Source organism: Dendrobates tinctorius, unplaced genomic scaffold (genome assembly GCF_039654945.1).
Source record: "Dendrobates tinctorius isolate UK_male_01 unplaced genomic scaffold, ASM3965494v1 ptg000081l, whole genome shotgun sequence".
NCBI classification, from domain to species: Eukaryota; Metazoa; Chordata; class Amphibia; order Anura; family Dendrobatidae; genus Dendrobates; species Dendrobates tinctorius.
In genome coordinates, this window is record NW_027361749.1 from 762,951 (window position 1) to 787,944 (window position 24,994).

Consider the following 24,994-nt stretch of genomic DNA (forward strand, 5'->3'; position numbering starts at 1 on the left):
AATAAAAAATGCATCACTCAGTAAAGTAATGATGACACATCGCTAGGTCATGCTATTAGTCCCTCTTTCAGTAACCGTTCTATCCAAGCCATTGGGGCTGTACTGTGGAGGGATTACATCACTGCACACTATCATTTGAGAGATGCAGAGCAGGATGTCAATAAAAGTATAGTGAGCAGTCACATTAATCCCTCCTCTGCACAGCCCCGGGTGACTCAGAGAGAGAAGTTACAGGGAGATTAAAACTTAATTTTCTCCCTGCATCCTCACTTTTAATAATCTTACTACATGGGATTTAAAGTCTGCTTTCAGTTTACCACTATATCGGTAAATAAGATGTCCAGGATAAAAAGTTAACCCCTTAGTGACAGCCATTTTACAGCTTAATGACCAGGCAAATTTTTACAATTCTGACCACGGTCACTTTATGAGGTCATAACTCTGGAACACTTTAATGGATCCCGCTGTTTTTTGTGACATATTTTACTTCATGTTAATGGTAAAAATTCTTCTATATGACTTGTGTTTATTTGTGAAAAAACAGAAAAATATGGCAAAAATTCTGAATTTTGCAATTTTCAAACTTTAAATTTTTATGCCGTTAAATTTGACAAAAATATGTTTCACAAATTTCTTAATAAATAACATTTCCCACATGTCTACTTTACATCAGCACAATTTTGGAAACATTTTTTTTGTTAGGAAGTTATAAGGGTTAAAAGTTGACCAGCGATTTCTCATTTTTACAACACCATTTTTTTAGGGACCACATCATATTTAAAGTCATTTTGAGAGGTGTACATGACAGAAAATACCCAAAAGTGACACTATTCGAAAAACTGGACCGCTCAAGGTGCTCAAAACCACATTCAAGAAGTTTATTAACCCTTTACGTGCTTCACAGGAACTGAAGCAATGTGGAAGGAAAAAATTAACATATAACTTTTTTTTGCAAAAAGTTTACTTCAGAACCAATTTTTTTTATTTTCACAAGTGTTAAAAGAGAAAATGAACCACAAATTTTGTTGTGCAATTTCTCCTGAATATACCAATACCCCATATGTGAGGGTAAACCACTTTTTGGGCACACGGCAGAGCTCGCAAAGGAAGGAGCGCCGTTTGACTCTTTCAATGCAGAATTGGCTGGAATTGAGATCGGATGCCATGTTGCATTTGGAGAGCCCCTGATGTGCCTAAACAGTGGAAAACCCCCACAAGTGACACCATTTTGAAAACTAAACTTCTTAAGGAGCTTATCTGGATGTGTCGTGAACACTTTGACCCCCCAAGTGCTTCACAGAAGTTTATAACGCAGAGCAGTAAAAATAAAAAAATCTTTTTTTTCCTCAAAAATGACATTTTAGCCCACTATTTTTATTTTCCCAAGGGTAACATGAGAAACTGGACAACAAAAGTTGTTGTGCAATTTGTCCTGAGTACGCTGATACCCCATATGTGGGTGGGAACCACTGTTTGGGCGCAAGGGAGATCTCGGAAGGGAAGGAGCACCATTTTAGAATGCAGACTTTGATGGAATGTTCTGCGGGCGTCATGTTGCGTTTGCAGAGCCCATGATGTGCCTAAACAGTTGAAACCCCCCACAAGTGACACCATTTTGGAAACTAAACCCCCGAAGGAGCTTATCTAGATGTGTGGTGAGCACTTTGAACCCCCAAGAGCCGTGAAAATAAAAAAAAATCTTTTTTTCCCACAAAAGTGATTATTTAGCCACCAATTTTTTTTATTTTCCTAAGGGTAACAGGAGAAATTAGATCCCCAAAGTTGGTGTGCAATTTGTCCTGAGTACGCTGATGCCCCATATGTTGGGGTAAACTATTGTTTGGGCACACGTCTTGGCTCAGAAGGGAGGGATCACCATTTGACTTTTTGAATGCAAAATTGGCTGGAATCAATTGTGGCGCCATGTGGCATTTGGAGACCCCCTGATGTGCCTACATAGTGGAAACCCCTCAATTTTAGCTCCAACTCTAACCCCAACATACCCCTAATCCTAATCCAAACCATAACCCAACCCTAACCCTAATTCCAACCCTAACCCTAATTCTAACCCTAACCCTAATTCCAACCCTAACCCTAATTCCAACCCTTACCCTAAAGGAAAAATGAAAATAAATATATTTTCTTTATTTCATTATATTTCCCTAACTAAAGGGGTGATAAAGGGGGGTTATTTACTATTTTTTTTATTTTGATCACTGTGATAGGGTTTATCACAGTGATCAAAATATACATTGAATGAATGAATGGAATCTGCTGGCCGGCAGATTTGGCGGGCACATTGTGCATGCGCCCGCCATTTTCTTCCTAGACCACATCACATTAGAGGAGAGTGAAAGCAAATTTTTTCTTTGCGGTCGCCGTTATACGGTTAATAACGGCGAAAGCAAAAGTGGGGTCAGTAAAAACCGACCTGAATCATGTTCTCTGGGTTCTCGGCTACCCCCGGCAGCCGAGACCCCAGAGAAAATTTGACTCTGGGGGCACTATACACTTTTTCCACAGCACCATTAATTAACGGCTCTGTGGTTTAAGTACCCTTAACTACCGCCGTTAAAAGGTGTATCGGCGGTCACTAAGGGGTTAAGTTGGTAACCCTGGCCAAATGTCTGCTATCAATTGCCATACAAGATTATGTGAAGTGTTTGAAAATGTGCAATGATAAAACGACCAAAAATACTAAATAATTGTGGTCATCGTATCTTCTGGAGTCATGGCTTTGTTTATGATAACTACAACCAAGATACGGCCTTGACAAAAAGCCCTTCCATGCTGAGTTGGGAGAAAGACTTAAACTTTTCCTTCACTGTAGAAGACTGGGAGGACTCTCTCTCTTTATCATATCACTCCGTACTCTCAATGTCATTGCAGGAGACCCATTTTAAGGTTGTATCACGTTGGTACTATACCCCCAATAGACTTGCCCATATTGGGACTACGAACTCGCCTCTATGCTGGGGGGACTGCGGTCGGAAGGGAGACATCCTACATGTTTTCTGGAGTTGCCCAACGGTTAATATCTTGTGGTCGCAGATCTCCTCCCGCATCATTAGCAAACTTACAGGCAAAACCACAACCATCACACCTCACTCGGCCCTACTTTCCCTTAATCTAGAGGAATTGGACCCTGCCTTAAAAGATATAGTCATCCATGTTTGTCTTGTGGTAAAAAATTCCATTGCATTCCATTGGAAGAACCGTTTCCTTCCCAAAGTTGATGATATCTTACAGTTGATCGCACAACATAGATCCCATGAGTTGCATTTCGCATTGGCTAATGACCAATTCAGTAACTTCTACAGGAAATGGTCTAAATGGGACCAAGCTTTCCCTACTCCTATTACTTGAATGAATCCTTTAACACTTAGTAATCTCGATTAGCTGTTTTAGTTTTGCCTCTGACATAACTGACCTTGTATCTACTATTTGACATAGGGTTAGATCTGTAATGACACTCATGCTCATTTGTGTGTTTTTATGTTCTTTATTGCTATTATTCTGTTGTACAATCTTGTATTCTACATACTTAGACGTTGGCAAGATACGTTTGTAAAATGACATCATTAATGCATGTTTTGCATTTTCTGAACATGTCAACTTGTAATTTTCCTACTTCCCCTTATCTTTCCTTCTCTTCCCATTCCCATCCCTCCCCCCCCCCTGTCTTCCCCTCTCCCCATTGTTTAAAAGAATAAAATCTTTGGAAAAGAAAATGTGCAATGATACAATATGATTATAGTGTACAAAACTTTGATGATAGCAGTTACCAGAAACACATATCATCAGCAAGTGAGAGCAACATGCAGGGATAGAATGAAAGTAGCAGTATGAGCAGGGCAGCTTGGGTCTTTATGAGAATTAATGAGACCAGTAAATGGCTTGGCTGCAACAAATGCTATGAGCACTCCTGCTATACAAAATGAAAGTATCCTTATTCTTCCTCCTGAGATAAATAAGAGGAAGATCTCTTATTAGACCAAAACAATACAAGCAGCAACATATCATTACTCAGAAGTAAAGATGAGTTGATTAATCGGCAAAGTATCTAGTTCATTTGAATTTTCTTAAATTTGTGTTTTCATGCGAATTTGTACAATTTGAGATTTGATTGGCAGTTCACAAAAAAATGTTTGCCCGACACTATTTTCCACACTGCTGAAGTGTCAGATCTCAGTTTTGTGCTGCTTACGGATTATCATACTTTGAATAGGGAAAGTCACTACCTGGGCCATCACACATCAGCGGTTCCTAGTGTAGCACAGTTTGTACAACAGAGTTTTCCATCTCCACAGGCACTGGGTAAGGGCTCACTCACATGAGCATGTAACATGGCTGAGTGCTATCCAATTTGACATGAAAAAAATCGCAGCATGCTTTGAGTGGCTCTGGAATTCGGACCACGTGGATCTATTTAAACCATAAACCATGGGTGCTTATAAAACATTGGACTGGACTTGGATGTCATTCAATTGCAGTTTGACATCCGAGGCCTCAGACAATGGAGAAGACAGAGAAATTAAAGTTTCCTTCTTCTCCTCACCTGTGCTCTGATATCCTCATGTGAGCTCCATTTCTCATTGGGCGCTTCCTGCTGGGCTTCCTGCTGGCGCCGATGAGCGACACATGGAGGCGGGCGGGAGGACGTCAGGATCGCTATGTGTGAAAGGTGAGTATCGTGCGCTGCATCGCTGCTGCATCGCTGTGAGGTCTGCCTGTGTGACAGCTCATTAGCGATCATTTAGCGATGCACGAGCGATCCTGACCGGGTCGGATCGCTGGTCAGATCGCTGGTGCATCGCTAAATGTAAAGGGACCTTAAGTCCCTCTCTCCAGTTGAGTGTAATCTCTGATAAGCAGCAAAGTCCTCTCTTTGGCCGGGGTCACACTAGCATTGACTACGGAAGAGTGCTATGCGAGAAAACATTGCATCGCACTCGGACCACTGTTAATCTAAGGGGCAGCTCCTATCACCGTTTTTTTTCTTGGACGCATTCTGCGTGCGAGAGAAATTGCAGCATGCTGCAATTATACGTGTATATCAGCCGAGTCTCCCCAATGCAAGTAAATGGGTGCGAGAAAAAAATCAGACAACACACGGATCATCAGTGTAGCTTGCGAGAAATACGCAAGCATTTTCCAGGTGACAGGAAATTGCCTCATCCATTATCAGGAAGCTTTAGCATGCAAATTTACCTGGTAACCTCTTCAAAAAGGCCGTAACACGCCTCCACGGAGACCAGCACATAAATGTGGAGATGTTGATAGTTCTTGTGCAGGAGAGGCCAGAAATATGGGATCAACGTGACGCACTTGAAAGGATAAAAAAACGAATCTGAATTCGTTTTTTATTAATTTCTTTGTGCATTCAGTGCATATATGGGTGTGACCGCCCTCTTTCTGAGCTGGGAAAACCATCCTGTCTGGCCTAAGCTTTTACTAGTGGTTCAGCTGCTCGATCCTTGTTCACATTCACGTTACTTGGCAAGTGAAAAGGTTTTAAATACTAGAGTAGGGACTGTCCCACAAGGGTTGCCGTGACGTGGTGGGATGGCTTGTACATTGTTTTGATCAAAATTGTGTTTACTAAATATCCTTATTATTATTATTACCTTTATGCATTATTTGCAGTTTATTTTTTACTTTTTAGTTCAGGATATTTGTGGTTTTGCTTTTTGCTTTCTCTGCACTTGAAATCATGCAGCTTGGAGGCAGTTATGCAGCCAGATGTTCCCCAATTATGAGGAAAGTCCACGTGGAAATTAGTAAGTACAATGAAAAAACTAAACAAATAAATTAAGTAAAAATGAAGCAACAAATTAATATGACATTATCATATGTGATGTTTTTTGTAATATCCTGCCTGTTTCACACTTTACACTTGGCAAGTAGCATGCCACATTACACTGTAACCTACATTTCCCAATGCAAACACTGTGATCAAAAATGTAAAACTTTTATTGTGTTATTTTTCAGTGTCTAATGTCACTAGACAGTGGCGCAGCTGCCGTGATCAGTACCAACATGAGACAAGCAGCAGGCCAGAAGTGGTGCAGAGTGCACTAAAAAGCGAAAATATATAATTTATGACAGATTGAATTTCCTTGCTCCCTTTATGGATTTACGTGCGTAAGTGCATGCATGACCACACATTTTCACATGGCCTTATGGTCCAATATTAATATTTTGTCCTTTATCTTTGAGCTTAAAAACAGAACTGACTCCAACCTTAACGAACGGGAAACAGCATCTGACTCCGAGGTCAACTTGGACCCTGTTGTTGAAGCTGAAGAAGTGGATGGACCTTCGTCTGCAGCATTATCAACAAACCAACCACCACCACCAGCACAGCCTTCTGTAGGACAGGAGACCAATCAAGAAGACGAGGAACGTGGACATAGCAGTAGTCCTACACTACTCTGAGATACTTCATCCCAGGCTGCAGTCATCCAATGCCGTGGCCGGCGTAGGAGGGAGCTTCCCACCACCGGTAACAGGCGCCAAGTAGACACTGGGATTTTGGACTATCACACACTGTGAACGATGACGGTGAGGAGGCATATGCACGGAGTCTTGCATGCTTTCTGCGCACAATTCCTGGGAGTTGAAGCTGCGGGCCAGAGGTTCCATACAAAATTTGATAGATGCATGCACCGAACCTAATAATCCTACTCCGGTGTTTTTGTTTATACACAAGGTCCTTTATATAGCAAATGCCTATAAATCACATGCTGCACTTACTTCTCATAACAATTTTACCACCTATTTTTTTGTAAAAATCTCATTAACTGAGAAACAAAAAAATAATTTTGAAGTGACACAAAACAAATTCATAAAATGATGAGTTTATTTATTATTCTATTAAAACAAATTTTTTCTAAAAGATTTTTTGCAGGAAAAGGTACTGAAAAATAATTTTTTAGGAGTTCTCTAATGACAATTTAAATCACAATAATTCAATTTGATATAGTGTACATTCATATTGCAGAGTGGCTAGTTGAAAACCTCAAAGTGCAAATGTGCTATAATCATTCATCTCAAAAAAGACAAAAAAGTGCATAGTGCTATATTATATGTCTCAGAGAAATTTCTATATATCAACACTTTGCTATTCTGCCACAAGATGACATTATTAGTACACCAATAAATTCAAGTATCAAAATAGTAAAAAAATCTACTAGCAATCAACTCAGCAAATAAAGTATCAAAAAAGCAAAAAATCTACTAGCAAGACAACTCAGCAAAAGGCATTTTTACATCCCATATTATATATGTATCTCAAAAAAGTACATTTATATTGCAAAGTGGCCTGTTGAAAATCTCAAAGTGCTAATGAGCTATAATTAGTCATATCAAAAATTGACAAATAAAGTGCTTAGTGCTATGTTATATGTCTCATATGAGAGAGAAATTCCTACATATCAAGTGCTTAAAGCTAAGGAGGTGCCCTGACTTTCCTTAATTTGGGGGTACACTTGATTGTAGTGAGGCCCAAGTCCCCGACCTGTCCCTATCTCCTGTTTAGCCCTGAGCTAAACTCACAACCCCCTCCCCAGGAGGTGAGACAGGGAATAAAGTGATCTACACCCAATAACACACAAGGGAAAATAAAACAGACACCACGGGGTTAAAGCAACTAAAACCCAAACTTAGCTTTATCTGCTGCCAATGCTCCAAGCAGCAGAGAATGGCACCCGATCAGCATCCAGCAGCAACTTTACTGCTCCAAATAAGTTGAACCCCCCTCTCCATCAGGTAGGTCCAGTCTTCACCAAGGTTGGTTAGCAAATGACCAGTATTACCAACATCTAGCTGGTGTACCAGATGACCTTATATAGGAAGGTAGGAGTGGTCTCCAGCAGACTAGTTAAACAAGTAGTAACACCAGCGGCCACCGGGGGGAAACCCAGCAGCAGACCAACTACAGTTGTAGTAACACCAGCGGCCACCGGGGGCAAAAACTCATCAGCCGGCCAACTATGGTTGTAGTAACATCAGCGGACACCGGGGGGGGGGGGCAAAAAACCCATACTAACCCCGAGGGCCAAAAAGGAAAAAAGTTAATATAAGAGAGTCCAGACTCTGACACAGATCCAAAAATGGATCGTGACAGTCTCATAGAGAAATTCCTATATATCAACACTTTGCTATTCGGCTACAAGATATCAATATTGTTCCACCAATAAATTCAAATATCAAACACAAATCATGTACAATTATTTTGGGGGAACATAATATGTTATATTGACACTTTTACCTTTGCGTCAAGGTGAAAAAAACAGGTGCCGCTGTCAGGAGACTCAGTACTTCCTTGTGCCGACGCTTCTCCCAGCTTCTTCCGGGGGCTTGTCCTGCATTAGGGGACATGTATGTATAAATACTGAATTCTACCAATAGAAAAATCGCCTGCCATAATGTCAGGAGTTTTCATGTACAGGTGCGCATGCGTGAAAAGAAAAAAATCCAATAGGAAATTTTTCAGCTGATGACATCAGCCATTGCTAAATATAACGGCGCATGCTCAGAACTGCAATTAATAATTTCTATGGTCAAAAATTCCACCAATAGAAAAAATTGTCTACCATGACATCAGTAGTTGTCAGATACAGGTGCGCATGCATAAAAAGGAAAAATCCCCCAATAGGAAATTTTTTAGCTGATGATATCAGCCGTTGCTAAATACAACAGCGCATGCTCCAACCACAATATATGATTTTTATTGCTATAGCGTCCATAAACCTAGCACAGCCGCATCGCTCTATTGCCATAACATTAGTGATTATAAAGTGCTGGTGCACATATAGAAATAAAAATCGACATCAGAAAAAAAAGTTCTCTAAATTAGTGATGAGCAGTTGCTAGACATAACAGCGCATGTCCAAGCTACGGAACAAATCTCCTATCTGCCGTGACGTTGGTAATTCCTCAGTGCTAGTGCACCTGTGTGAAAAGAAAAAGAACAAAATAACATCCAATAAGAGATTTACCTGAGTTAATGACATCAGCAATTGCCAGGCATAACGGCGCATGCCCCAGGTACGGAGCACATCTCTTATAATATCGGCTGGCGTCCGCGATCAAGCACAGCAGCATCTCCCCACCGTTTACCCTATTGGCACGGAGGAGAATGATGAGCGCATTATGATCTGCAGTGTGTCACCTAGCCTGGAGATGAGCACTTACCAGCATAGCTTTTATCTTAACTCAGATAATCCTCATTGGATATAACAATTAATGTGTATGAAATGAATACATATTACAAATTAAAAAATATATATGTACAGTTAATTACATCAAGTGAACTGTGTAGCAAAATTTATTTAAAAGACAAGTGATAATAGTGACATGTACTAAAAAAAAACAGGCAAAAATTATCATTAGGCAAATAATTTTCACTAAATATATATGACTACCCTGCACACAATAGAAGTTAGGATTTCAAAAAAAGAATCCCTTTTTCTAATAAAAAATCTTTATATCAACATCATTATAATATATAATTATTATATGAAGTCCCAATAGGACACACTCTTCTTTTTGTCCACAATAAATCCTAGTTCTTCAAAAGGTATCCCAATGATTCTTTCACAGATTGTTTTTGTACCACTCATATAATATCATCATATATAAAGATAGATATACATACAATATCCACATAAAATAGACAAGTCCTTTTTTCAGTTTTTTAAATAAAAGGTCTTGATCTTTATGAGGGTGTCTTGATAGTCTTCTTTCTGTTGATATTTTCTTTTCAGATTATATGGAAATATCATCACGGATGTCATCATTTTTAAGGTAAGTATACATACACTAAAAAATAAATGCTAAAATTAGTAAAATAAATGAAAAACAGGATTAAAATTACATCCTAAATTATCCAGAAACCTAATAAATATAATAAAAAATAAAAACTACAAAAATGCCCCAAAGCCGGTGTTTTTGTACCTAGAAAGATGGAAGATGTCCAGTGACTACCGCCTACAAATGCCTAGAAACCAGGATGAGCAACCAATAGCAGTCACAGAACCACCTCCCACATGGATGTCATCACCACAGCCACATCAAGCCCCATACTAACACTGCCCACAACATGTGAATTTGCCTACTCCAACTGCACCTGCCCAATATGGCTACTTGAACATACCCACTGTAGGAGAGTGGTCACAACATAGGTATGCCATTCTGGGGGGTATACACAAATGGCCCACGCCAATCCACATGATTATGCAAATCCTTACCCGAGTGCCCAGTGTCATATTCCACAACATGGCTCTTCCTTGGTCCGTAATCCAGCCTCATCCACCTCTCAGGATCACAATCTGGTTGGGCCGCAAAGTAACCAAACCACTGATGCTGTCCTCCTGCCATCACCTCCAACTACATTTCATAATTTGAAAAAACAAAGTCTCATCATGACTATACTATTTTTTTTTAAGTTGTTGTTGGCCCTGTAATAATGGCCAAATATGCTGTATGCTTTCAATATGTTTTTTTTGTGTGAAACAAACCTGTTTTGAGAAAAAAAAGTTAATTCAATGTGTGTGGTTTCTGCTCTAAAAAATATATAGATGATGTGTTTAATTTCACAATTAGAATATTATTATGCCAATACATCACACACTTAAAATATTAACATAAGTTTATTTTACAAAAAAAACAAAACATTATAACATAGACACTGCATTGTCTTGCCATGGAGTATATCCCTCTGGTGAAGCAAAATAATTTGTAAACACATGCCGCAATTAAGTCCAGAGGGATGATGACATGGATGATTTACATGTGTAGTAGCCATGCCATTATTTCCATCCGCACCATCATCACCATCATTTGATGTACAGTCATGGATTCTCGTGAAGTTGTGAAGTATCACACAGGCTTTAATAACCACATTCACATTTACTTCACTAAGTTGAATGGCTGACTGCAGAACCCGCCATTTGGCACAGAGATTGCAGAACGCACACTCCACCAATCATCGTGTGCGGGATAAGAGAAAATTAAATATTCTGCACCGGTGGTCCAGGGCTCGACGAGGATAGGGCCTCATGACATTGCGGTTCAATTGAAAGGCCTCATCAGCAACCATCACATAAGGCACTGGTTCCATAGTATGGTAGCTGATGTGGGGGTGGGAGGTCCATGTCATTACCATGCAGCCTCCGATCCATTAAGGAAATATTGAAGACCCTGGAGTCTCCAGTTCTTCCATATACCTCAATATCTACAAGTTTAAGCCTGCATGTGCTGTTGACCAGGGCCAACAGCATTACAGAAAAAAATAGTGGCTTACAAACACGGATTTGCTTCCCATCCAGGGATCCAATGCAGTTTGGAAACTGGCACGTTTCCTCAAATCCACGGGCTATCCACTGCCAGTCTTCTTTTTTGGGCTCAGGCATTACCGATTGATGCAGTCGGGATCATATTTCTGAGCACATAGAACAGACAATGTCTGAGATGGTGGATTTCACAATTAAAAACTCTAGTGCCGCTTAGGAGAGCCCAGTGGATAGGAATCTAAAAAAAAGTTGAAAAAAATTAGAAATGGATATATCCATGCATCATCTTAACAGTTTAGGACATCATAAAAGTTATGGACATTGCAAACTAAGCCCTGGCTCAACAAGTGACACTATTCAATGCCTACGGAACATATCTATATTACAAACAGCAGGGAATGTTAAAGGCAAAATGTAATTAAACCATTTAATTTGAAAAAAGGGAACAAACAATTCAAATAAAAAGGAAGGGAACAGTGTATTTAGAAAATAAAAAAAAATTTAATTTAGGAACATAGAGGATGAATACATACCATAATGAAAGTAAAAGGTGCTCCTCTGCGGAAATACACTTGCTCATCTTGGTGTCCTTGAAGGTGATCCCAGGGCACACAGTTTCCAGAAGAAGGTCAAATATGGGCACGCTCATCTGACAGTACCGGTAGAACTTGTCAGGATGGCTGCGTAGTGAAGCATACAGAAGGTGGAAATGCCCTTTAGTCAGCCTTTGCCTCAGAAGCAGAAGTACCTACATTTGTCTCCGCCTCCTCCGATCCACAATCACTGAGTATGGCTCCCCAAAACGTTGGGACAAAACCCAGTGGAAAATAACCCACTCAGTTGTGTTGAAAGTAAGCCAGTCTATCATGTTTGACACAAAGCAGCAATATCAAAACACCAGCAAGGACTCTAATGCAAAGATGGGAGGGTGGAACTTGTTGAGGAGCAAATAAATAGGGTCCTTGATTAGGTTTTTATTAATTTCAGGCCATTTATCCATTTTATGTCCATTTTGCAAGTCAGCGAGAAAGTTCAAGCCATACGCATGACATACGGATTCCATATGAATGTCATACGGATACATAGATGTGAGGAAATCGCATCATCGCATTGCAAACAGATTACACATGGATGACCATATGGAGAACAATTGTACAACTCTCGAGAGATTTGGACCGATTTTTCATACGTTAAGTGTGACCATGCCCTTTCTCTTACTTTCCTGTAGAGGGTGTAAACTCTTAAGGTCAGTGGGTTCCTCTCTCTCTCCTGTAAGCTCGAGTGTAAGGTCTTATTGGCAACAGATTACTCTGTCTTTTTTTCTAAGCTTGTCTCTCTCTACACGGCCACAATTGGACAGACCATCAGCAGATTTGGCTTTCAGTACCATCTTTATGCTGATGACACACAACTATACATGTCATTCCCCGACCCTATCCCCGCTGTACTACAGAACGCCAGTGACTGTCTGTCCGCAGTCTCCAACATCATGTCCGCTCTCTATCTGAAACTCAACCTCTCCAAAACTGAACTTCTTCTGCTCCCGCCATCTACTAACCTCCCTAAATCTGACATTTCCCTCTCCGTGGGTGGCACTATAATAACACCCCGGCAGCAGGCACGCTGTCTGGGTGTTATGTTTGACACCAATCTCTCCTTCACATCCCATATGCAATCTCTTGCCCGCTCTTGCCGCTTACACCTAAAGAACATCTCTAGAATCCGCCCTTTACTCACCATGGAAACAACATAAACCCTCACTGTAGCATTGAACCACTCCCGTTTAGATTACTGCACCGCTCTATTAATTGACCTCCCCGTTACTCGACTATCCCCTCTCCAGTCCATACTTAATGCAGCAGCCAGGGGCATCTATCTGGCTAATTGGTACTCGGACGCGTCCACTCTTCGCCAGTCCTTACACTGGCTGCCCATTCATTATAGGAACCAATTCAAAGTACTTGTTCTCACCCACAAAGCTCTCCACAGTGCAGCACCCCCCTACATCTCCTCCCTCATTTCTGTCTATCGGCCTAACCGACCGCTGCGCTCTGCAAACGACTTTTGACTAATCTCTGCACTAATCTCTACCTCCCACTCCAAGACTTCGCCCGCACTGCGCCAATCCTCTGGAATGCTCTACCCCAAGAAATTAGGACTAGCCACAATTTGCAAAGATTTAGGCGCTCCCTCAAAACTCATTTGTTCAGAGCGGCCTATCACGTTCACTAATCAAAATCATTATATGTGTAAATGTGCATGAGTAGCCCATTCACTATCTCCATCCATCCCTCACTCCCTCAAGATGACTGGACCATTATTGTAAATACACCATTGTAAATACACACCTGTACTTTGTATCTCCCCCACCTCATTGTAGATTGTAAGCTCTCACAAGCAGGGTCGTCTTATTTTGCTTTAATTATTGTATTGTTAAAGTTGTTACTTATGACTTGTGTTTTGAAATTGTTAAACTGTAAAGCGCTGCGGAATATGTTGGCGCTATATAAATAAAGATTATTATTATTATGATGTGAGCTGTGTAAGCTATTATAGTCAAAAAACATTATTAAAAATAAACATCCTTAGGCCTCTTTCAGACGTCAGTGTGGTGACAGTTTTTGCATGTACCGGAGACACTTAAACACGTAAACCCATTCAAATGAATTGTTCGGTGCACATGTCAGTGTGTTTACACAGAACGTGTGTCCATGGGCAAAATATGCTGACATGTTCATTTTTTAATGGCAGCACAGGTCGTAGAACGTCCCACACATGTGCACACAGATGACATCATGTGTCATCAGTGTCACATTTACTGATGCCTGGGAAGCCGGGGTACAGTTAGCATTATTCCCCAGTGGCGGGTACTGAAGACAGCTTTCATCATTCTCCCTTGCTCTGCCGGAAATCAGTGCGAGCAGGAAAGAATGTTGAGAGTTATATTCAACTAATAACATCGAGAGCAGGCAGTGGCTGATGAGATTATACTTCCATCAGCCGACATTTGCTGCCGCTAATATCAGTGAGAGCAGGTGGTGGCTGATGGAAGTATTCATCAGCCGCCACCTGCGCTATAAATAAATTAATTTAAAAAAGTCCACCCCAGAAAAGGCGCATCTATTAGATGCACCAATTCTGGGGCTTTGCCAGGCTCTTCCCACTTGCCCTGTAGTGGTAGCAAGTGGGGCAACATATTGTCTGTAAGCAAGCTTGCAACCCACTTCAAGGGTCCTCATATATGTGAGTCCCTAATTCAAAAACTGCTCACAGACCATAAGTTCATTGGGTCAGCTGAGTTCTTTCTCTCTCTTCTCCCCCATATGTACTTATTATTGGCTAATGAGCTAAGATCCCTTTTAGTGAGTATTCCAGGCAGATGAGGCATCAGAGCTCCAAAGAGAACTGAGGGCCAACACCATGGTACCTCATGTTAAAAGATTTATAATGTTTTAGATGCACTTTAAAACTCCTTTCTCTTTCTGCTGAAAGTGTCCGCATAATAATGGAGGAAGCTGGTTGACTGATATACTGTAAGTCTAGGTGTTACGCACGTGGTTATGGAACCACTGTACCACAGTCCATGGAAGAGCCTGAAGGTGTGTAACTAAGCGACTAACTAACTCTTTGCTAGAGCCACTGATGGTTGGGTTAGACTTGGCTCCAGATGGATGCCAGGTGCTACTCCAGAATGGACCCACGGAGCTGTGGCAGATGACACCCAAGGGGGATAAGGAAGCAGGACCAGTCAGGAACTGGTTAGCAAGAGGGTAAAGCTAGTAGATAGGTGCGGGATCAGGCACAAGCAGGACTGGTACAGTAACACAGGGCGGCAACAGGTACGGGATTTTGGGTACAGGAACACAGGTGCAGGATCAGGTGGATCAGTATTAGGCAAGGTCAGGATGAAAATGGGTATGGGTTCAGCAGGTTGTACTGGAACAGGTGCAGACAGGGTGGACAAGATCAGGTAAGTGGAATGGACAGGATCAAAGAGCATGGGTACAGGGACCTAGCACCTAGCTAGCAGGATACACACTGATTAACTTAAGTTTATAAGGTATCTCCCAATAGGGGAGCGTAGATAGATAAGTTAACTTGCCGGGGTCCCTGCAGAGGGGAGGAAGGAAACCCATATAGGGGCACCGGTGCTTCTGTAACACTAGGGCTGTAATGCTCAATCTGATGACTCTATCAAATGACAGATATGTCGATGTCAGCAGTGGCCCCATGCCTCAAGGAAACAGCATATTCAACTGTATATGTGGATCCAGTTGAAAACTATGGCAGAGATCTATTGACTCTGTGCCCTGTCACAAACTATCATAAGCCACAGGCTGCTTTAGGCTAGCGGCCTTTAAAATATAGAAGCAGGAACATGTGAGTCTCCTCAAAATTTGTTATACTAATTACTATATGGGGGCCAAAAGAGGACTACTGCTATGTTGGGAGATCAAAGGCAAAGGTGGGCTACTAAAATATGGTGGCAGAAAGGGCTAACATTACAACTGTTGTTAAGTGCAAAAAAGGAAATAATTTCTGTAGGGGTCACAACTGTCAATTGCTACTATGTGGGAACACAAGGGTGGATTTCCAGTATGTTGCAGGCATATTGAAGGAAAGTTATTAATGTTTTGAACGTAAAGATGGAGTAACACTTTTCAGTTACACAGTACAACACCGGCTGTGTCTCTGCATGGTTTCCCATCCCCCTCCATGCAGGGACACCAATATACCCCCAACTCCACTCTGTGCAGTGAATTATTTGCCCTCTGCTTGCTGTGTACTGTAAGCTCTGTGTCCTCTGCTTGCTGTGCATACTTCCTGGCTGCATGCTTAGGGCAGATGCACCTGCACTTCCTAATTCTTAAAAAAACAGTGCGCTCATTGCTAATGTGTCACAAAACTATTGCTGAGAAGCACTTGGTACTTAAGGTACCGCTACCTGTTGGAGGGTGCCTGAACAACATTATCTTTCTGTGTGTGTGCAACTGCTGAGTTGCCAGGTCCTTTCTTGTTCATGTCACCCTGGGGGCTGAATACCCAGGCCTGAACCCTGAATCTGTACCTTTATCTGATCTTTCCTTTTTCTGTCATCCTGAGGGCTGAATACCCAGGCCCATACCCTGAACTTGTACCTGAGCCAGTCCTTGTCTGATTTAGGATGAAGCCTTAAACCTGTTTGTATCTATATCTGGATGTTTTCCTAAAATTGCTGTGTCAATACCTGTACCTATACCTAAACCTGCAGTGTCTGAACCTGTTCCTATCCCTAAAACCTACAGTGTCTGAACCTGTTCCTAGCTCTGAAACCTGCAGTGTCTGAACAAGTGCCTATCTCTAATGTGTTGTCGCTTTGCAACATTAGTGCTTAGTGAGTACACTTGTCTTAGTCTGTCTAGTATGTACCTGTCCTTGTATGCCTCTTATGCGAACCTGATTCTGTCAACTCCTTGTGAACAGAATCCTGTCTTGCATGGCTGCATCTGCTGTTCCCTGCCAGTTCACATCTTCATTTCCCTGCATGTCTGCATCTGCAGTACCATGCCTGTCCATCCAGTCTGAACTGGATCCTACCCATGACTGTATATCAGCTGTGTTTGCTAGTGGTTTTCCGTATACCAGCCAGACACACCTGCACCTGCCAGTGCGTATCTGTGTACCAGCCGAACCTGACAGTACCTGAATACCTCGTTGAGGGTCAGCAGCCATGTTTATGAGGTCTGTCCCAATGTAGCACCTCGTTCTTCCCTCTCCTCGGTCCATGGCACAGTGGGACCATGATCCACGCTCATGCCACACAGTACCGGTGCAAGCAAAAAAGTTTGCTCAGGTCATGGTCCCTGCTCTGCCCCATGGTTCTCCGCTCCCCAAAATATTCAAATCTTTGTTTGGTGACTATACAGTGGATATGGAAAATATTCAGACCCCTTTAAATTTTTCACTCTTTGTTTCATTGCAGCCTTTTAGTAAATTTAAAAAAGTTCATTTTTTTCTCATTAATGTACACTCTTCACCCCATCTTGACTGAAAAAACAGGAATGTAGAAATTTTTGAAAATGTATTAAAAAAAGAAAAACTGAAATATCACATCTTCAGGGGCCCCCGTAATAAAGGGGAGATATCACTAGATGGAAATGTATTTTCTTCTGTTATACTGGTTTAAAACTAACAAGTCTCCAGGACTTTTGCACAGACACATGGTCCTCAAAAAACACAGATACTGTATGAGAGGAGAACAGCACCATAGATTATAAAGGATACGTGTTCCATGAAAATCATTTATAGAAAACTACGGGAAAATTGTACACCTGAATGAGACCTTAGAAATACCGTATATACTCGAATATAAGCCGAGATTTTCAGCCCTTTTTTTAGGCTGAAAGTCCCCCTCTCGGCTTATATTCGAGTCATATACACCGGGGGGGGTCGGAGGGGGAGAGGGGGCAGTGGTGTCAGGTCATACTTACCTGTCCTGACGCTGTCTCTTGAGCCCCCAGCTTCTCCGCACTCTCTGTTCCTGCCTTCAGCGGTCACGTGGTACCGCTCATTAAAACTCATGCATATGCGCATATTCATGAGTTTTAATGAGCGGTATCACATGACCGCTGAACGCAGGAAGAGAGAGCGCGGAGAAGCTTGGGGCTCAAGCGACAGCGTCAGGATGGGTAAGTATAGCGATACTCACCTGTCCTGCGTCCATGGCTGCTTGCTGCTGTCTGTCATCGGTCAGTGACTTCAGACAGCAGAGGGCGCGGTGACGTGATTAGTGCGCGCCGCGCCCCCTGCAGTCTGAACGTCACTGACTGATGACGTGGCAGATAGCGGTGAGCAGCCATGGATGCAGGACAGGTGAGTATCTGACACCCAGCAACGGAGAGGTGAGTATGTCTTTTTTTTATTTTTACATGCTGCAGCAGCGGCAGCACATGGGGGAATAATCTTAAGGAGCTTCTAATGGGGGCAGTATATCGGGGAACAATCTATGGAGCTTCTTATGGGGGCAGTATATGGGGGAATAATCTATGGAGCTGCTTATGGGGGCAGTATATGGGGGAACAATATGGAGCTTCTTATGAGGGCAGCATATGGGGGAATAATCTATGTAGCTTATGGGGGCAGCACATGGGGGAATAATCTAAGGAGCTTCTTATGGGGGCAGCATATGGGGGAACAATATATGTAGCTTCTTATGGGGGCAGCACATGGGGGAATAATCTAAGGAGCTTCTTATGGGGGCAGCATATGGGGGAACAATATATGTAGCTTCTTATGGGGGCAGCACATGGGGGAATAATCTAAGGAGCTTCTTATGGGGGCAGCATATGGGGGAACAATCTATGGAGCTTCTTATGAGGGCAGTATATGGGGGAACAATCTATGGAGCTTCTTATGGGGGCAGCATATGGGGGAGCAATCTATGGAGCTTCTTATGGGGGAATAATCTATGGAGCATTTCCCACCCTAGGCTTATACTCGAGTCAATAAGTTTTCACAGTTTTTTTGTGGCAAAATTAGGGGGGTTGGCTTATACTCGGGTCGGCTTATACTCGAGTATATACGGTATCTTTTATTAGTCCATTTTCTAAAACTTTTCATTTTATGCACATAAACCATAATGTTCTAATTATTCTCAATGAAAAACATAATTTGTTGCTATTTCAGAATACTGGGTTAAAGGCAGACATTACATCTCAAGTTTGGAAATTAATAGAATTTCTCAAGATATTGTTTATCATCTTGAAGGGAGAGAATGACTCCAAATGATACAAAAAGTGCAATGTTCCTTGACATTGCCTTATGTTACATACATGGTTATTTATTTAGGAAATAAACTAATTTAGATTTAGCACAAATACTACTGAATTCCAGAAATATGAAAATACTCATTTGAAGTAATATCACACCTTTGATCATATTGCAAGGAGGTGGTGGGGACCCTCATTTGCCCCCTCTCTCCTTTATGCCAGGCATATGCACCCCGTGCTGTATCCTGAAGGTTTTCCTGTATGCTAATGTAATGTTATGTATTACTGTTTTATTAATGTAATGTGCTGTGTCTGTGTGTACTGTGTATATTTTCTATTGCATGTGTTAAGGTTAGAGACAGAAAGGGTTAAGTAACAAAGGGAGTTGGGCCAGCAGGCTGAAAAAGCTGCAATTTCCTGCTTCTGCAGCAGTGCCCGGGCTGGCTTGCCCGAGGCAGAACATGCTTCCCTGTTGAGCGCAGAGTGTAATCCTGAAGGAGAAAGAGCTGCCAAGGACTGCCAGGCAGTGGTAACAGGCACTGGGACTGTGTAAGTGCCCAGCAAAGGACTGTGTGCTCCCAGGAACTGGATGAAAGCTAACGGTGCTGCATACCTGGACAGGGAAAGTGCAGGAAGTGTTATCTCCACTATCTCATCTTTATTAAAAGTTTGCCACTGTTGTTGCCAAAGTGTGACGTGTGGTGCATCCAGAGGACGCCGTTCCAGGCTGGAGAGAAACCGTGTGTAAGAGGTAATTAACTGTGCCACAGGGTTGCGACTTTATCTGCCTTTTCATGTGCAAGTGGCCGGGGTGCTTACTGACTGTGACCTATAGGACTCGCCCATGACTACCACCCCGTGCCACCTTGTTACAATATCACACAGGTATAGGCCGGATTAAAAGAAAAGTATGGATACATTTATGTGTCCATGTCACACCTACTTTTTCCAGCCTAAAAGGAGGTTTAAATTAAAGTATTTATGATACTGTTAGTTTGAGTTATTGAAACATAGGTTGGGCTGGCATTTATGACTTTGATAAGTGTGCAAAAATACAGTCATTAAATCTTGTCACTTCACTCTGCATTCTTGCATATACCGTATTTTTTGGACTATGAGATGCACCTGACCATAAGACACACCCCAAATTTTCATAAGGAGAATAGGGAAAAAAATTAATGCATCAAATGGGGGTCCATCTTACAGTCTGAATTCAGCTTACTGTGGGAAATCACTAGCGCTGATGGAGCGTGGTCACTGAGGGTGTTCAGTGGTCTGGCGATGATATGACTCCCATCCCAGACTGGTGTTGCAGGTTCTGCAGTGCTCTTAGTATAGGGGGGCTCCCCCAACATTTTCTGAAAGCTCAGCGCTCCCGCACATCCATTGCTGTGAAGCGGTGACTTTGCAAAATCCCATCCCAGGCTGATGCAGCAGGTTCGCCGTTGCTCAGTGGTGCGTCGGCTCCGCCGAAATTTTGTTAAAGCCCGGAGCCCCGCACATCCTCACTTCTGCGATGCGGTGGCCTTCAGGATAATGGCCGCCGGGTCGGCTCATGTGCAGATTGAGATCTCGTCACCGAGATCTCGTTGCCAAGATCTCAATCTGTGCATGCGCCACTTCTGGCAGCCATTTTCCTGGAGGCCACCCATCACAGCAATGGAAGTGCGGGGGCTACAAGTTTTCAGAAAATGTCCGTGGAGCCCCACACCACTGTGCACCGCTGAATATTGCCGCACCAGCCTGGGAGGAGAGGGTGATCATCACCCTGCAGCGTCGGACCGCCTCAGAATTGCCCGACTCCTGCTGACGCTGCACTACTTGTAAGTATATTCAGACTATAAGACACATCCCCAGTCAGTCTTATAATTCGAAAAATACAGTACATAGCTGATATTAGTTGATGGGGTTTTCAAGTTTATTTATGGTATAATTGGAAGTTTTGAAACTTTTCAATATAGTTACTGAGACCTAGCTTAGCTTACAACTGAAAGTTTGTATTAGGCCGGGGTCAAACTTGCGAGTGTGATGCGATAAAATCACGCCAGTCTCTAGCATCAATACTCCGCACTGCCGCCAGCACTCGGACCGGAGTGTGCGGCTGCATGTATTTCTTTTTTTTAAATGTTGTGTACTGAAGCATTTCAGAGCTACATATGCATCTGTACAGCCAGGCTGATTCATGTTTCCCATTAACTCCATAATGCCAAACGATGGATATACAGGTGCTTCTCACAAAATTAGAATATCATCAAAAAGTTAACTTAAGTTCTTCAATTTAAAAAGTGAAATTCATATATTATATAGAGTCATTACAAACAGAGGGATCTATTTCGAGTGTTTATTTAATGTTGATGATTATGGCTTACAGTCAATGTACCCAAAAGCCATTATCTCCGTAAACTAGAATACTTTATAACACCAGCTTGAAAAATGATTTTAAAATTTGAAATGTTGGCCTACTGAAATGTATGTTCAGTAAATGCACTCAATACTTGGTCGGGGCTCCTTTTACATCAATTACTGAATCAATGCGGCGTGGCATGGAGGCAATCAACCTGTGGCACTGCTGAAGTGTTATAAAAGCCCAAATTGCTTTGATAGCAGCCTTCAGCTCACCTGCATTGTTGGGCTTGGTGTCTCTTCCTCTTGACAATACCCCATAGATTCTCTATGGAGTGTGACAGAGTCACTGGCTTGGTAGAGGAAGGGAGGTATGTGTCAATGCGCTTGCAGCGGTCAGTGATATGAAGCCAGAGTATTTTTGTGCTTACAGCACACTATGTGCTGAGAAGCTGTGTACAGAGTTTTAATGGGCCGCTTTTATGTGAGCACTCGCAGTGTGGTTGGGAGATGCTCACCATACCCTTCTTCCCTGCACTACCCCACCAGTTAATCTCCAATAAGTTTGTGGGTGTCTACTGTATACACAGAAACACCAAGGACTACCCTGTAGCCAGAGTAACCATGGGGGCAGACTGTGGTGATAAGACCCATGAGGTTGGGGTAGTGAGAGACTTGATCCATCCCATTATACTGGATCATGATTTTTCTCTATTCTGGGCCTTGTGGCAGAAGGGGACTGTACAGAGTGTCCTGGCTAAAAGCCAGACCCCTCTGAAGGTAACTCCATCAGGAGCAGAGGTCAAGGAGTTTCCTCTATGTGGTCTCGCTGGAGAGGAGGACGGGACTGTACCAGAGGAGCCCAGCTTTCCTGATTTAGAGGTGCTCAGCAAGAACTTTGGGACTGCTCAGCTTCGAGACCTCATGTTGAAATATGCCTTTGAAAATGTCACGGTATGTAATGTGGTTGCTCAAGAGACAGGGGCTGATACCAGTTTCCCTCATTTTGTGGTGACTAGTGAGCTGCTGTATCGGGTGACCAAATTGAGGGGTGGAGAAATTGTGGAACAGCTATTAGTTCCACATCGTACCGATGGAGGGTTCTAGATATGGCCAATGCACATGTACTTTGTGGTCAGGGGTAGACAAAACTCAGGAGAAGATACTGCAGAGATTTTATTGGCCTGGTTGTTACCATGAGATTCTGAATTATTGTAGGCCCTGCCCTACCTGCCAGATAACTGCTCCGCCTCTCAATTCAGAAGCCCCTTAGTTCCCTTGCAAGTGATAGAAATTCCCTTTGAGAGAATTGCTATGGACTTGGTGGATCTTCTTGTTAAGTGTGCACGTGGCCATCAATGCATCTTGGTTGTCATGGATTATGTGACCCGATACCCCAAAGCAGTGCCACTGAAGAACTCTTCAGCTAAGAGTATCACCTGGTACAGCTGGTACATAACTTTGCCAGGACCGGTTTGCCCAAGGAAATTTTGATGGACTAGGGAACGCCGTTTATGAGCAAAGTGAAGCGGGAGCTATGCAGAGTCCTCCTGATCGCCCAGCTGTGAACCTCCATGTACCATCCGCAGACCGATGGCCTATTGGAGTGCTTTAACAAGACCTTGAAGGCCATGCTCCTTGAGGACAGTTGAGACTGGGACTATCTGCTCCTGTTCTTGCTCTTTTCCATCAGAGTAGTTCCACAGGCATCCACTGGGTTCTTGCCGTTGGAACTTCAGTACGGCTGACATCCACAAAGGCTCCTGGACATCGCCAAAGAAACTTGGGAAGCCGAAGTCACACCACATGATAGCTTTACAGAGCATGCTACCCAGCTGCAGGAGAGGATGGCTCATGAAATGCCTATCATGAAAGAACACCTGCTCCAGACGCAGGAGACGCAAGCAAGGATGTACAACCAATCAGCGAGGCTAAGGCAGTTCCAGTCCGAGGACCGCGTGCTAGTATTCATACCAATGGTAGAGAGCAAGTTCCTGGCCAAATGAGAAGGCCCGTATGAGATCGTGGAGAAACTTGGGGATGTGAATTATAAGGTACATCAGCCTGTTTGCAGGAAGCCGTACCAGGTGTACCATGTGAACCTGCTCAAACCTTGGCAAGACCGTGAACTGCTGGAAGCTCCTTGCCTGGGGGCCCATCCTGAAGCCAAGGTCGAGGAGGTCATGATTGCAGAGACGTTAACACCGGTCCAGAAGCAACAATGTCGAGAACTGCTACAGCAGAACCTTGATCTGTTCACGGAATTGCCAATGCACACATAGGTCGTTGAACACGACATACTAACGGAGCCGCATGGAAGGGTGAATCTAGAGCCCTACAGAATCCCTAAAGCACATCGGGAGATAATATCACAAGAGGTGAAGAGGATGCTGGACCTCAAGGTAATAGAGGAATCAAAAAGTGGCTGATCAAGTCCCATCGTACCGAAGCCCAGTGGCGAATGGGTTTGAAATCACTACCGTAAGCTCAATGAGGTGTCCAGTGTTGACGCATACCTCATGCCCCATGCGGATGAACTCATTGAGCGACTGGGGCCCGTGAGATATATCACCACTCTCGACCTGACGAAAGGATACTGGCAGATCCCCATGTCACAAAGCACCAAAGAGAACACTGCCTTCTCGATACCGGATGGGTGCTTACATTACACCAGGATGCCATTTGGTCTGCAGGGGGCCCCCGCTACCTTCCAGAGGGCAATGGATCGGATCTTGGCCCACATAGGAAGTATGCTGCAGCCTACTTGGATGACATAGTCATCTTCAGCCATGACTGAAATTCGCATCTCCCAAAAGTACAGGCGATCCTCCATGCCCTGAGCGGGTTCTACAATACATTGTCAGGAGAGGCATTATCAAGCCCCAATTGAATATAATAGAGGCGATTCAGAAGTGGCCTCAATCACTTTCCAAGAAGCAAGTGAGGGCATTTCTTGGGATTGTGGGGTACTACCGGCAGTTTATCCCAAACTTTACCACGATTGCCGCACTGATAACAGACCTCCTCGGGGGGCACCAGGCCAACAGAGGTAAAATGAACTCCTGACACAGAGGGGGCATTTAAGGAACTCAAGCAGGCTCTGTATAGGCATCCGGTTCTGGTCACACCAGTCTATAACAAAGAATTTGTGTTGCAGACTGACACTTCAGAGGCTGGATTAGGAGCAGTGGTCTCACAGGAAATAAACGTAGAAGAGCATCCCATCCTATATCTGAGCTGAAAACTTTCTTGTTGTGAGAAGAATTATGCAGTTGTGGAGAAGAAGTGCTTAGCCATAAAATGGGCCATAGATACACTAAAGTACTACCTTCTAGGCCGTAGGTTCAAATTAGTGTCAGACCATGCCCCGCTGAGAAGGTTGAGTGAGAAAAAGGGTAAGAATGCCAGGGTGACTAGGTGGTGTTTAGCCCTTCAGCACTGTCTTTGCAGAGGAAGGGAGCTATGTGTCACTGCGCTTGCAGCGGTCAGTCATATGAGACTGGAGTGTTTTTGTGCTTCCAGCACACTTTGTGCTCAGAAGCCGTGTACAGAGTTTTAATGGGCCGGTATGTGAGTGCGAGTGGGAGGGTGATCATCATACCCTTC